The following is a 12,160-nucleotide window of genomic DNA, read 5'->3' as shown; positions in this document are numbered from 1 at the left end:
TGTGGGTTGGAAGGGAATTTAGGATGCCTGTCATTGATAGAGCAAAGACCCACTGTAGGTGCAAATTGGGGAAGGAGAGGGACTTTTGAGTTCTGATATTATGACTTGGTTGGTCATGAGCCCATAAGAATAGTTTGAAGAGCACTTTGTAAATGCCTTTGCAAGCATGATAGTGCCGTCATACATGCTTGATCTTCCTCAGAGGACAGGGGCAGGTTCAGTTCAGTCTCACTTCATCAAGACTGATTCTGAGTCACCTAGCCAGAGTGGTGGAGGCTGGCCTACAGCTAGCTGGAGCTGCCAACTCCCTGGGTCATGGTGGTTGTCAAAGCAGGTCTGTAATTTCAGCCATCAGTTTTGGGTAAGGAGCCGAGTGCCAGCTTTCATATGGAGTGAGAATGCAATGGAGAGCTGGTGAGCAGGGCCCGTCTGGAGTGCTCAGCAGTGAGCGAGTACCTGCAGGGAGTCCAAGCTCCTGAATGGACCTTGGAGATCACCAAGTGGACCAGAGACTAACTCTGATTAAAGGTTGCTAAAGCCACAGCAGAAACTGACACTACCTGTCTCGTTTTTTTTTTTTTTTTTGGTTTTTTGAGACAGGGTTTCTCTGTGTAGCTTTGCGCCTTTCCTGGGACTCACTTGGTAGCCCAGGCTGGCCTCGAACTCACAGAGATCCGCCTGCCTCTGCCTCCCGAGTGCTGGGATTAAAGGCGTGCGCCACCACCGCCCGGCAGATATCAAGTTGTCAGGAGTGGGATTCGAACCCACGCCTCCAGGGGAGACTGCGACCTGAACGCAGCGCCTTAGACCGCTCGGCCATCCTGACCCACTTCCTGTCTCGTTTTTATCACCCATCTATCTGGTAGGTCTCACCTTCCTCTCTTCCCTAAGGATACTGTGACATGGAGGATTAAGAATTTTCCCAGGGCCTGGAAGCTAAGGCAATGACTCAGCTGCTTAAAGGGCTTGCTGCACAAATGTGAAGACTTGAGGTTGAGTCTCTAGTACCCACGTAGAAAACTGGACAGAGCGACCCCATTGCTGGTAGGGAAGGTAGGGTGTAAAGAGGAGAACCTCGGGAGCTAGCTGGTTAGCTACTCTAGCATAATCAGTGAGTTTCATGTTCAGTGAGAAATCCTGTCTGAAAAAAAGAAAGTAGAGAAGGATAAAGGGAGACACCTGATAATCAAGTTCTGACCTCCACGTGGACACATGCACATACACCTATATTTGGACCCCACACAAGTCACACACACACACATACACACACACACACACACACACACACACACACACATGTGCACACATGCACGCAGGCACGCATGCACGCATGCCATGTCCTAGGGTTGTCAACACACAGGAAGCCCAGTTAAGTGAGAATTTGAAGTGAAAAGCAAGACTTAAAATTAAAAACATATCCTAACTCTTCATTGCTTATTTGAAGTTCACATTGAACTAGGCAGCTTATATTTTACTTGCTGTTCTACTGTGTATTTGACTTAGTTTTCTGACAGTTTAAACTGACTAAGAATATCATAGACTAAACAACTTAAACAACAAATATTTATTCTCACAATTTCTGGATGCCATGAAGCCCCAGATCACAGTGCCAGCATGGTTGGTTCTGATTCTTGGTAAGAGCCTTCTTCCTATCTTAGGGTTTTGTTGCTGTGAAGGGACATCATGACCATGGTGATTCTTATAAAGGAAAACATTCAATTGGAGCTGCCTTACAGTTCAGAAGTTTAGTTGATTATTATCATGGTGGGAAGCATGGCAGCATGCAGGCAGACATGGTGCTGGAGAGGTAGCTGAGAATTCTACATCTGGATTTACAGGCTACAGGAAGAGGCAGTAAGCCACTAGGCCTGCCTTGAGCTTCTAAAACCTCAAAGTCATTCCTCAGTGACATATTTCTTCCAAAAAGGCCACACCTACTCCAACAATGCCATACCTCCTAATAGTGCCACCCCTTGTGAGCCTATGGGGGCCATTTTCATTCAAACTAGCACACTAACTTACAGATGGCATCCTTCTTCATGTCCTGAAGTGGGAGAGATGGAGCCACAGGCAAGAGAGAGAAAGAACCACTCCTCAGGGTACTGATCACATTTTTTAGACTCTCCACCCATGGCCTATGCTCTTCTCTCAGGCCCTACCTCCAGATAGCATCATCTTGGGCATTAGGATTCAGCAGAGGATTGCAGGTGGGGTGGGGGGGGATGTGAGTGGTGGAGGGGGTGGAAGGGTGGCATAAACATTGATTCTCACAGTTGAGGTGGCAAAGCTGTTACTGCAGTCTATGAAATCTGTCCTTCCCTTCTGAGATGGAACACAGCGTTCTTCAACAATCACAGCTGTAAGTCCCTGAGGGAAAGTATGTGAAGTGAGGACAGAGGAGGAACAGGTGCAGTCTTGGAAGCACTGTTCCCAGAGGGATGGCCCCAAACCCTAGACAGCTAAAAGAAAAAGCACTGTCATGAACCAGTTGATGTCTATTCACTGTCCATCCAGTTCTGAACCCCAGATGCAGCTGGCACATTTGGAAGAGATGCAGTGACTATTATGTGCCTTCTTCTATCAAACATGGATATGATGTATTTTGATCATATTTACTCTCACAACCTCCATCTCCTCCAAGATTTATCTCTGCCTCCTAAATCCTCTTACAACTTCATGCCCCCGGCCATTTTAAAAAATTGCCCCCACTGAGTCTAGTTTGTGATGCCAGTACATTCAGTGGGCCATCTGTTGGAGGATGGTAGACTTACCAACGGCCATATTCTTAAAGAAAACTCACTCTCTCTTTCTGAGCAATCATCAACTGTCAATAGCCCCTCAATCTCAGCGTGTAAGGTTTCTAGGCCCTTCCTCCCTTCCGAGCAGTCATGTTCACAGGTTTGATCTTATGCATGTCTTGTGTAGGCAGCTAAGCTGTTGCCTTTATGAGGGGGGTGTTCTGTCATGTCCAGAAGACACCGTTTGCCCCACTGCTCCCAAGCCTGTGGCTCTCATAATCCATCTCCTCTACCAAGATGGTCTCTGAGCTCAATTATGGTCAAGCATTCCACCAACATTTATCCTCTGTGCTTTGAGTAGTTGGGGGTTTCTTCCTTAACAGCATAGTCTACTGCACAAAGAAACTTCTCTGATGAGGTCTGAGATATGAAATAATCTATGGGTAAAGATGTAAATTTAGATCCGCCCTACTTCCTACTTAAGCTGTATCTACATGGCATCATTATCCACAGCAAGGCAATCCATTTTGACATTTTACGAATATTTTATATTATTCTTAAGAACAGGTTGAAAAAATGAATATAGTATGTGCACTATAGCTTCAGGTTCTCCATTTTTAGTTTGAATATGCATGGATTGAAAGTTATTTAAAAATTGCATCTGTAATAAATATGTACAGGCCTTTTTCTTGCATTTTAAGCAATGCATGACAATAGCTGCTTCTATATAATTTATGTTGTATTAGGTACTGCAAATGAGTTAGACATTAAAGTGTATATGATAATATATAAATTATAAGTAAATAATACAATCTTACTATTTTATAGGAGGCACATTAACAGGTGAAAATTTTGATATTTAGGGAGTCCTGGTAAACCAAAGGGTCCTCACTCTCTCCATTATGGATGACTGTCATGGTTTCCAGTGACATTAAGGGGAAGATAGTTTTCATGAACATTAATTGTAAAGACAGATACTTGAATGAATTCTTGTTTTTAACATTTTATTTTTTAAAGTTAATATAGTATGCAATTGATTTATATATATTTTTTACAAAGTCCTGTATCTTTGTAGGTTTGCTAACACATTATAGCTCTGTGTTTATAGTCAGGGTAAAGAACATACCCCTGACCTCTCATATTATCTCATAGTCTTCCTGACAACTCTTCAATCTGTTCTTCGTCACTGTGACTTTGAGAATGCCACACAAATAAAATCTTGCAGGTATGTTTTTATTGTGATGAAACATTATGACCAAGGCAACTTGGGGAGGAAGTGGTTTATTTGGCTTACACTTCCATATCATTGTTCATCATTGATGGAAGTCAAAACAGGAGTTCAAACAGGGCAGGAACCTAGAGGCAGGAGCTGATGCAGAAGCCATGGAAGAGTGCTGCTTACTGGCTTGCTCCTCTTAGCTTACTCAACCTGCTTTCTTAAAGAACCCAGGACCACCAGCCCAGTGGAGGCACCACCCACAATGGGCTGGGTCCTCCCACATCAATCACTAATTAAGAAAATTCTGCAGGCTTGCCTACAGCCTATGGAGGCATTTTCTCAACTGAGGCTCCCTCCTCTCAGATGACTCTAGCTTGTTTCTAGTTGATAGAAAGCTAGTCAACACAGTGTATCCCTTTGAGCCTTCGCTTACCATTACATTTGTGATTGTGTATGTCGGTTTATTCCTCTCTGTTGCTCGGCAGTAGTCTAGCCTGTGGGTCCACCAATCTGTTTACCATCACTCATTGTTCCAGTGTTATACCACTGCTATGCTGCTATCAGCATTCCTGCAGGTCTGTGTTTGTGTACACTTCCTAGTTTTGTGTTGCTAGGGTGAGTATGTTTACTCTTGCATTTACCTGATGACTAATAGCTTCATTTCTTTGCCAGCCATGCATCTGTTTAGTAAAAAGAATGCGTCTAAGCCCTTTGCCTATTCCCTTTTTTTTTAATATCGTTTTTTTGAAGTTTCTTTATGTAACCTGAGTACAGTTCTTTGGCTCTGTATGTGAGTTGAGAATCTGTTTTTCTCAGTCTATAGCTTGTATTTTCATTGTTTTTTTTTTTTATCATCATCTTCAGAAGAGTGGAAGTTTTCACTGAAGACATTTGTTCTCTTTGAACTTCATGTTTACATGTGTGGGTACCATGCCTGAGAACTCTTGCCTACTCCTAAACAGGAAGGTTTTGTCTTATGCTTCCTTATATACATCTCATTTTGTGAATTTCTGTATAAACTTGGGATTTGGGTCAATGTTCTCTTCCTTCTCCACTTTCTCCTCTCTGTCCCTTTTAGCCCAGGGTCCAGTCACAACGCCACCACTTATTGAAAAGACCATTTTTGTTTGTTTGATTGTTTTCCTTCATTCCTTCATATTTTGTCAAAAAAAATCACCTGGCCATATTTGTGAGGGTCTGTTTCTTGATTAACTTGTTCCCCACAAACCACCCTGCTTGAGTATTGTAACTTTATAGTAACTATTAAAGTAGTGTAGTCTAATGCCCTGAACATTCTTGGTTTTTCAAAACTGTCTCAGCTATTTTTCCTGTGCTTCTCCACACAAATTATTAAATAAGGTTATCTATAGCTACAAAATAATCTCATTGACAATGTCTATAATCATGGGGAATCTGTAAAGCAATTTCAGTCTCCTAATCCATGAATATTTGCCCCTTTTTCTAAGTCCCCCTCTATTTCTCCCACCAGCATCGTCTATCAGTTTTATCTGTGTTCAGGAGGGTTATACCTAAATATTTTTTTCTTTAGGAACCAAAAGTATAAGTAATATTTTCAAATTCCAGTTTGAAATTGTTGATTGATAATATTGAAATTTAATTGATTTGTGTGTGTGAACCTTGTCCTGTTCCTTTGCTAAATCTATTAATTCTGTGGGTTTATATTACTTGAAGGTTCTTTGGGAATGGATATGACTGTCTAGAAGACAGGCATGGCTTCATGCCACTGGTCTAATCTTTATTTCTTTTAAACCTTTTCCCTTCCTCTTGCCCTATGCTTGGGTCGAGTGAAAAGACCGAAGGTGTCATCCTTATATTGTTCCTAACCTTAGTGGGAAAACATTCAGTTTTTAACCAAAAAAATCTATCAGCTGTAGATGCTTTATAGATGTCTTTTTAAAAATTTTGTTCATTTTTATTTTATGTGCATTGGTGTTTTGCCCTGGGGTTTTGGGTTCCCTGGAACTGGAGTCACAGACAGTTGTGACCTGCCATGTGGGTGCTGAGAGTTGAACCCAGGTCCTCTGGAAGAGCAGTCCGTGCTCTTCACCATCTCTCCAGCTTCCTATAGATGTCTTTTCAAAGACTAAAGGGGTTCCATTTTCTTCTTTATTTGTTGACATTGAATTACCTCATTGTTTTTTTAAATTTCATTTTCCTTCAACTGATAGTGTTGATTATTTACAATAACTGATTAATTACATTAATCAAGTTTCAAATATTGAACCAGCCTTGTACTTCTGTGATCAAGACATTTTGTGTGACACATTATTCCCTTTATGTATCTCTGATTCTATTTGCTCTTTTTTCTTAAGTTTTGTTATATGTGTTGCCAAGGGCCTTTGATATGTTGGTTTCTGTTCTTAATGCAATTTATTTTTTCAGGTCTTTGTCATCTGGTTAATAATAGCCTTATATAATAATTTGGAAAGTGTTGTCTTCTGTTTTCTAGAAATGATTGTATAGAGCAGATTTTTTTTTTTTTTTTTTTTTTAGTGTTCAGTTCAGTTGAATTTCCCAGTGAAACTACTTGGGCCTGAAAACTCCTTTTCCATAGTGTTCCTAACTATAAATTCAAAGTTATTTGTTACTGTTCATGTTGGTGGGGATTGAAATCAGGGCCTTGTGAATGTTAAACATGTGACTCACCACTGAACAGCATTCCCCACAGAAAAACCAAAGTTTTAAGTGGCTATCTTTAGGTTATCTATTCTGATTTTTTAATTTCTGGTGTTTTTTTTAAATTTTCCTTTAGGAAACCTTTAAAATTCTATGTATTTAGTAGTATGGAAAATGCACAAGCTTTTGGCATTTTACTTAAGTTAGTATTTTGCCATTTATGTGGAATATTACATACAGGTCAAGCATTTCTAAGCCCAAACCCTGAAATCTGAAATTCTGTAAGATATAAAACACTTTGAGCTAAACATTATTCTAAAAATGTACAAATATTTAAGAACCCACCCCACCCCACCCCCAAAAAACCCTCAGAAATCCAAAGTACTGATGGTGCCAATCATTTCTTGTAAGGAGTGCTTGCCTTATCCACTCACATGGTATCATCTGGGCCTTGTGCTCTGTGCACATTGTCAAGAACTGAAGTCAAGCCGGGCGGTGGTGGCGCACGCCTTTAATCCCAGCACTCGGGAGGCAGAGCCAGGTGGATCTCTGTGAGTTCGAGGCCAGCCTGGGCTACCAAGTGAGTTCCAGGAAAGGCGCAAAGCTACACAGAGAAACCCTGTCTCGAAAAACCAAAAAAAAAAAAAAAAAAAAAAAAAAAAAGAACTGAAGTCAAGAATATGCAGAGCCTATGGGACTGAATATGTTACCAGGTTCTTTTTCCTCGTAATGTATGTGCCATGTTCATTGCCATGTCTTGTCATCTCTGAAGAGCTTAATTTAGCAATTGTAGAACAGTTTTGTTGGCAATAAATTATTTTTATCTGCCTTCATTTGAGAATGACTTTTCTTTTTCAACTTATATGTGAAAGAAGGTATTCGTTTGCTTTTCATGGTGATGACCAAAATAGCTCTTATAAGCAGCTGAAAGGAGGAAGGTTTCACTTTAATTGGGGTTTCTGAGGAGTCAGTCCATGATTGGCCTTGTGTGTTTTGGTGGAACATGGTGTCTACAAGAGCTTCTTCACCTGGTTGTAGACAGGAAGTAGCAGAGACAGGAAAGAGCCAAAAACAAGAGACCCCCAAAGACTTGCCCCCAGTGACCTCCTGGCTCCAGGTAGGCCTCGCTTCCTAAAGTTTCCAGAACCTTCCAAAATATGAAGTGAGCTGAGGACTCAAGTATTTAACATGGGAACCTATGGGAGGGGATGGGGGGTGGTATCTCATATTCAATTCAAACCGCAGCCAGGATACAGTCACCGAATGTACAAATTCCCTTCAGTACTTTTTATGACCTGGTCACTCCCTAGGCATTGTTTCTGTGTCAGGAAAAATGTGGTTTGCTTTGTTTGCTCTCAAGATGTTTTTCTTTTTCTTCTGTTGGCGGAAGTTTCTTTCCTGCAGCCATTCAGTCCCAAATAAATACACAGAGGCTTATATAAATTATAAACTGTTTGGTCTGACTCAGACTTCTCACTAGCTAGCTCTTTCATCTTAAATGAACCCATTTCAAGCTGGGCGGTGGTGGTGCATGCCTTTAATCCCAGCACTTGGGAGGCAGAACCAGGTGGATCTCTGTGAGTTTGAGGCCAGCCTGGTCTACAGAGTGAGATCCAGGACAGGTTCCAAAGTTGCACAGAGAAACCCTGTCTCGGAAAAAAAAAAAAAAAAAAATGAACTCATTTCATTTGATCTGTGTTTTGCCACATGACTTCTTGGCATTACCTGTGTTCCATTACATTGTGCTCCCCTGGCAGCGCTTGGCATCTCCCTTGACTCTGTCTTCTTCTCCTTATCTCTCTGTTTGGATTCCCCACCTGGCTCTATTCTGCCATAGTCCACAGCAGCTTCTTTATTAACCAATAGTAGCAACACATATTCACAACATACAGAAAGACCATCCCACAGCACTTCCCATTTTCTGTCTAATCAAAAAGGAAGATTTTTATTTTAATATAGTAAAATTACATATAACAAAACAGATATCAAGTAAGAATTATAGTTACAATACCTAGTTTATTTGTATTTAGCAAAATTAAAGAAAATACTGCATCTATCCTATCTTTGTAAGTCTAAAGTTTCATATCTAATTTACCATTTATCATGATTAAGAAAAACTGTAATCATAACTATCTAGTCTTCAACTCCATCAAAGACCCCAGAAGGATATAATATTACCTGAGTAAACAGGAAGTGCATTGTAAGAAACTTCCAAAAATCTAGAAATGACAGAGACATCTGGCTGCCTGGACAATCACCCAAATTTCTCTGTAACATTGGGGCATCTACCCTCAACCTTCAGGACTAGAGTCTCTGGCAGACTTTTTGGTGAAGCAGGAAATTTAAAGGACCGTTTCATGGCAAAGTTTGTCAGTCTCTTTTCTCCATGTCCTGCAGAATGTCTGGCAGTTTTTTCTGTGAGGCAGGAACCCGAAGGACCATCTCGCCTTGTTTTGGCAAAGTTCAGGGGTCATTTTCCCATGTGTTCTGCATGTCCAGTTTATACAACATACTGTCAAACAGTCCAGGCAAGAGCAGTTTCTTGGTTCATCTCTCTCATGCGGGCCAAGGCACAGAGACGCACGCTGCAGCATTACAGATTGAGTACAACACAGCGGATTCCCACTGTGATACACAGAGGCATCTCCAAGCTGCACAGAGCACTGTATAGCGGATTTAGCTTTTGCTAGTGAAGACAAAAAAAAAAAAAAGTTTTTGGGCTACACGCTGCCTGATGGAGGCATAGACCCACTGCTCCCCAGAGTTGTCCTGTGAGCATGGCTCCCAGTGCTGGCAGTAAATGTCTCTCTGCCATGTTGGGAATCTATGTTTTGCCATGTGGCTTTCTTCTCCTGGCAGCAGCTTGGAGCGTCTCCTCTTATTCCACCTATCTTCTCTCTATCTCTCTTGGACTTCCGGCCTGCCTCCATCCTGCCCTGCCATGGGCCAGTGCAGCATTGTTTATTAACCAATGGGAGCAACACATATTCACAGCATACAGAAAGACATTCATCCCACAGCAGTCTTCAGCTTTAAGATTACTTAGATCATGATGTCCAAGATTGTGCAGTGCCTTCACTCTGTATGGTGTCTGCTGAACTTTATGAATATGTAGGTTTGTTTCCTTTGCCAACTTTGGGAAGTTTTCTGCCATTAACTCTTGAAATGGTCACTTTCTCCTTCCTTTCTAGAATCCCATTGACATGAAGCTTAGACCTCTTGGTACCATTCGGTAGGTTTCCGAGCCTTCATTTTTGACAGATTGTTTCTCTCTGACACTCAGATTGGATAATTCCACTGACAAATACTTAGGCTTGGTGATTCTGCCGAGGACCCATCCCTTGAGTTGTTTATTTCACTTATTGCACATTCTCATTCCTCCTTTTCTTCTCTTTCTGCTGGATCTGGGGGAGGGCAGGTGGTGGTTGCACGGTGCTTGTCCAGATTTCCTTGTTCCAGCCTTGCCTGCCCCAGGTTTCAGGCTGTGCTGAGTCCAGGACTGAGCAAAGAAGTGGCAGAGTAAACTGATGGTCCTTTGAATTCTGGCTTTTGTTCTCAGTTCATCCACCACTGTTCACGTTCCCCAGCTCATGTAGTGCTCTGCACCCGGAGCTGCTTCTGTGGCTGCACTGAACAAATCGTGCATTCCTTTTATTTGAGCCACCCTTCTTTTCCTGTGAAATTCGTGTACCATTCACATCCAGACAATGGAACTGTATTCAGCACTAAGGAGAAATAATGAGTCAAGCTAGGACAGGACAGGACGGGGCTGTTAACTGTGTGTATTACGAAGCTAAAATCATCGGTCTCCAAAAGCTACATGCTGTATCCTTCCAACTGACTTCTAAAAGGGAGGAGATAATGGAGAAAGTAAAAAACAACAGGGGGTGCCCGGGATTGAGGAGATGGAAAGTGGGCGCATTTGTGCCTTACAAAGGATTTGTGGGACACTAAAAGGGCTTATAGGACACTAATGGTGATTTGTGGCTTTGCACCTTTGTTTGCTGTACAGCCTACTGGATGTACAGCACCGAGAGTGATGTGATGTGATGTGCTGTGATGTGATGTGATGTAACGTGATGTAGGCCACAGTCATGTCCGCTATAGTGTACCCGTTTTAACAGTGCATGATCACAGTGGAGAGTGTTGTTAGTGGGAATGGCTGTGCCTATGTGAAGGAAGTGAGCAAATGTGACCTCTGTACCTCCTTTTCAAATTCACTGCAAACCTAAAACTACTAAAACATTTAAGTTGATTTTAAAATTAATACATTCATCAAAGGTTACATAGTAAAACAATTGGAATGCCTAGGAACTGTAGTTGAAATCTTCAATGTGATTTGCTTTAAAGCACAGTGATATTAAATTTATCAAAAAAGCAATGTGCACTTTGGAAGTGTAATGCAGCGCCCCCCACCCCCTTTCTCTTCATTTGTCAGGCTATGACTGTCGGCTGCTTTTATGTGTCTTATTGGAATGATCAGGATCTAATAGATAGTTTTGAACTTGCTAGAACTCCATGATAAATTTAAAGTGTGTACAATGCCTTTTTCAGAACTTTGCCACATGCTGCCCTGGTGAATCATTGGGTTTTAAGAGCTGAGACAGTGGGTTCATCTCACTGCTGGGCTGGCACACAGGGTGGGGCTTGGTGGTAATTTGAGAACGATAACAGCTGTACCATTCCTTATAGGACACAAGTGTCTCTGAGGAGAGCATTTCCCTGTCGCCTGCCCTGAGGCTGTGTGGGCGCTGCAATTAGTCATAACACACAGCCCTGGGACAGTCACAGGCAAGGCATGCGGTAGCTATGTAGAGCCTGTAATTATCATGTATCTCCAAATTGAAATCTTAAAATAAATACCACCAAACAAACGAACAAACAAAACAACAACAAAAAAAAAACCAGAAAAATAAAACGAAACCAGACAGTGCATATTAAGAGACAGGGTCTCCACCCCTGTCCCTGTGCTCTATGGCTGCCATTTTATAGTTTTTGTAGTTTGTTTGTTTGTGGGTTGGTGGTTGTTGTTGGTTTTGGAGGGGGTTGCTTTTGTTTGTTTGTTTTTCTGTTTTTTTGCTTTTGGGGGAAAAAATGAAGTATTAAGACACTGTCTGTAACCCACTGGCTTGGGAGGTGAGAGTCAGGGACTTGTCTAAAGACAACACCACTGCTGTCTCTAGTGCTGGAGAAGGGGCCATCGGCGTGACTATACACAAGGGTTGCTCTGTCCCCTGGCCTGGTAGGAGGCTCACCCTTCCTCCCCGCCCTGGCCTCTTTCTGGGTTCAGCTCGTCTGATCAGACACTGCCCTTTTGGTGGGCCTGTATGAGTCTGTACATGTGGAATTTCTACATTTACTTATTGCTTGATAAGAATTTTGTGTTCCTGTATTTGGGTACTCCAGGCTATTGCTGCTTTTAGTACAGTTAGGATTATTAGACATGTTCATATTCCTATGCAGCCCAAAGATGCATGTCGAACTGAACTGCCTACTTACATCACAGACACAGCTCCTTCACACATGTCAAACTGAACTGCCTACATCACAGACACAGTTCCTTCAC

At 41.9% G+C, this 12,160-nt stretch overlaps 1 protein-coding gene and 1 non-coding gene across 9 annotated transcripts in view; one reads left to right on the top strand and one right to left on the bottom strand.

The window, feature by feature from the left end:
* Positions 1-12,160, top strand: part of Cobl (cordon-bleu WH2 repeat protein) — a 242,784-nt gene that overhangs the window by 22,340 nt on the left and 208,284 nt on the right. The window lies entirely within an intron of this gene.
* Trnal-cag (transfer RNA leucine (anticodon CAG)) lies at positions 744-826 on the bottom strand. The gene has a single exon. It is a non-coding gene; the product is annotated as a tRNA-Leu (tRNA).

This window comes from Peromyscus maniculatus, chromosome 10, assembly GCF_049852395.1.
Source record: "Peromyscus maniculatus bairdii isolate BWxNUB_F1_BW_parent chromosome 10, HU_Pman_BW_mat_3.1, whole genome shotgun sequence".
In the NCBI taxonomy this organism is placed as follows: Eukaryota; Metazoa; Chordata; class Mammalia; order Rodentia; family Cricetidae; genus Peromyscus; species Peromyscus maniculatus.
This window is presented reverse-complemented; position numbering and strand designations above follow the sequence as displayed.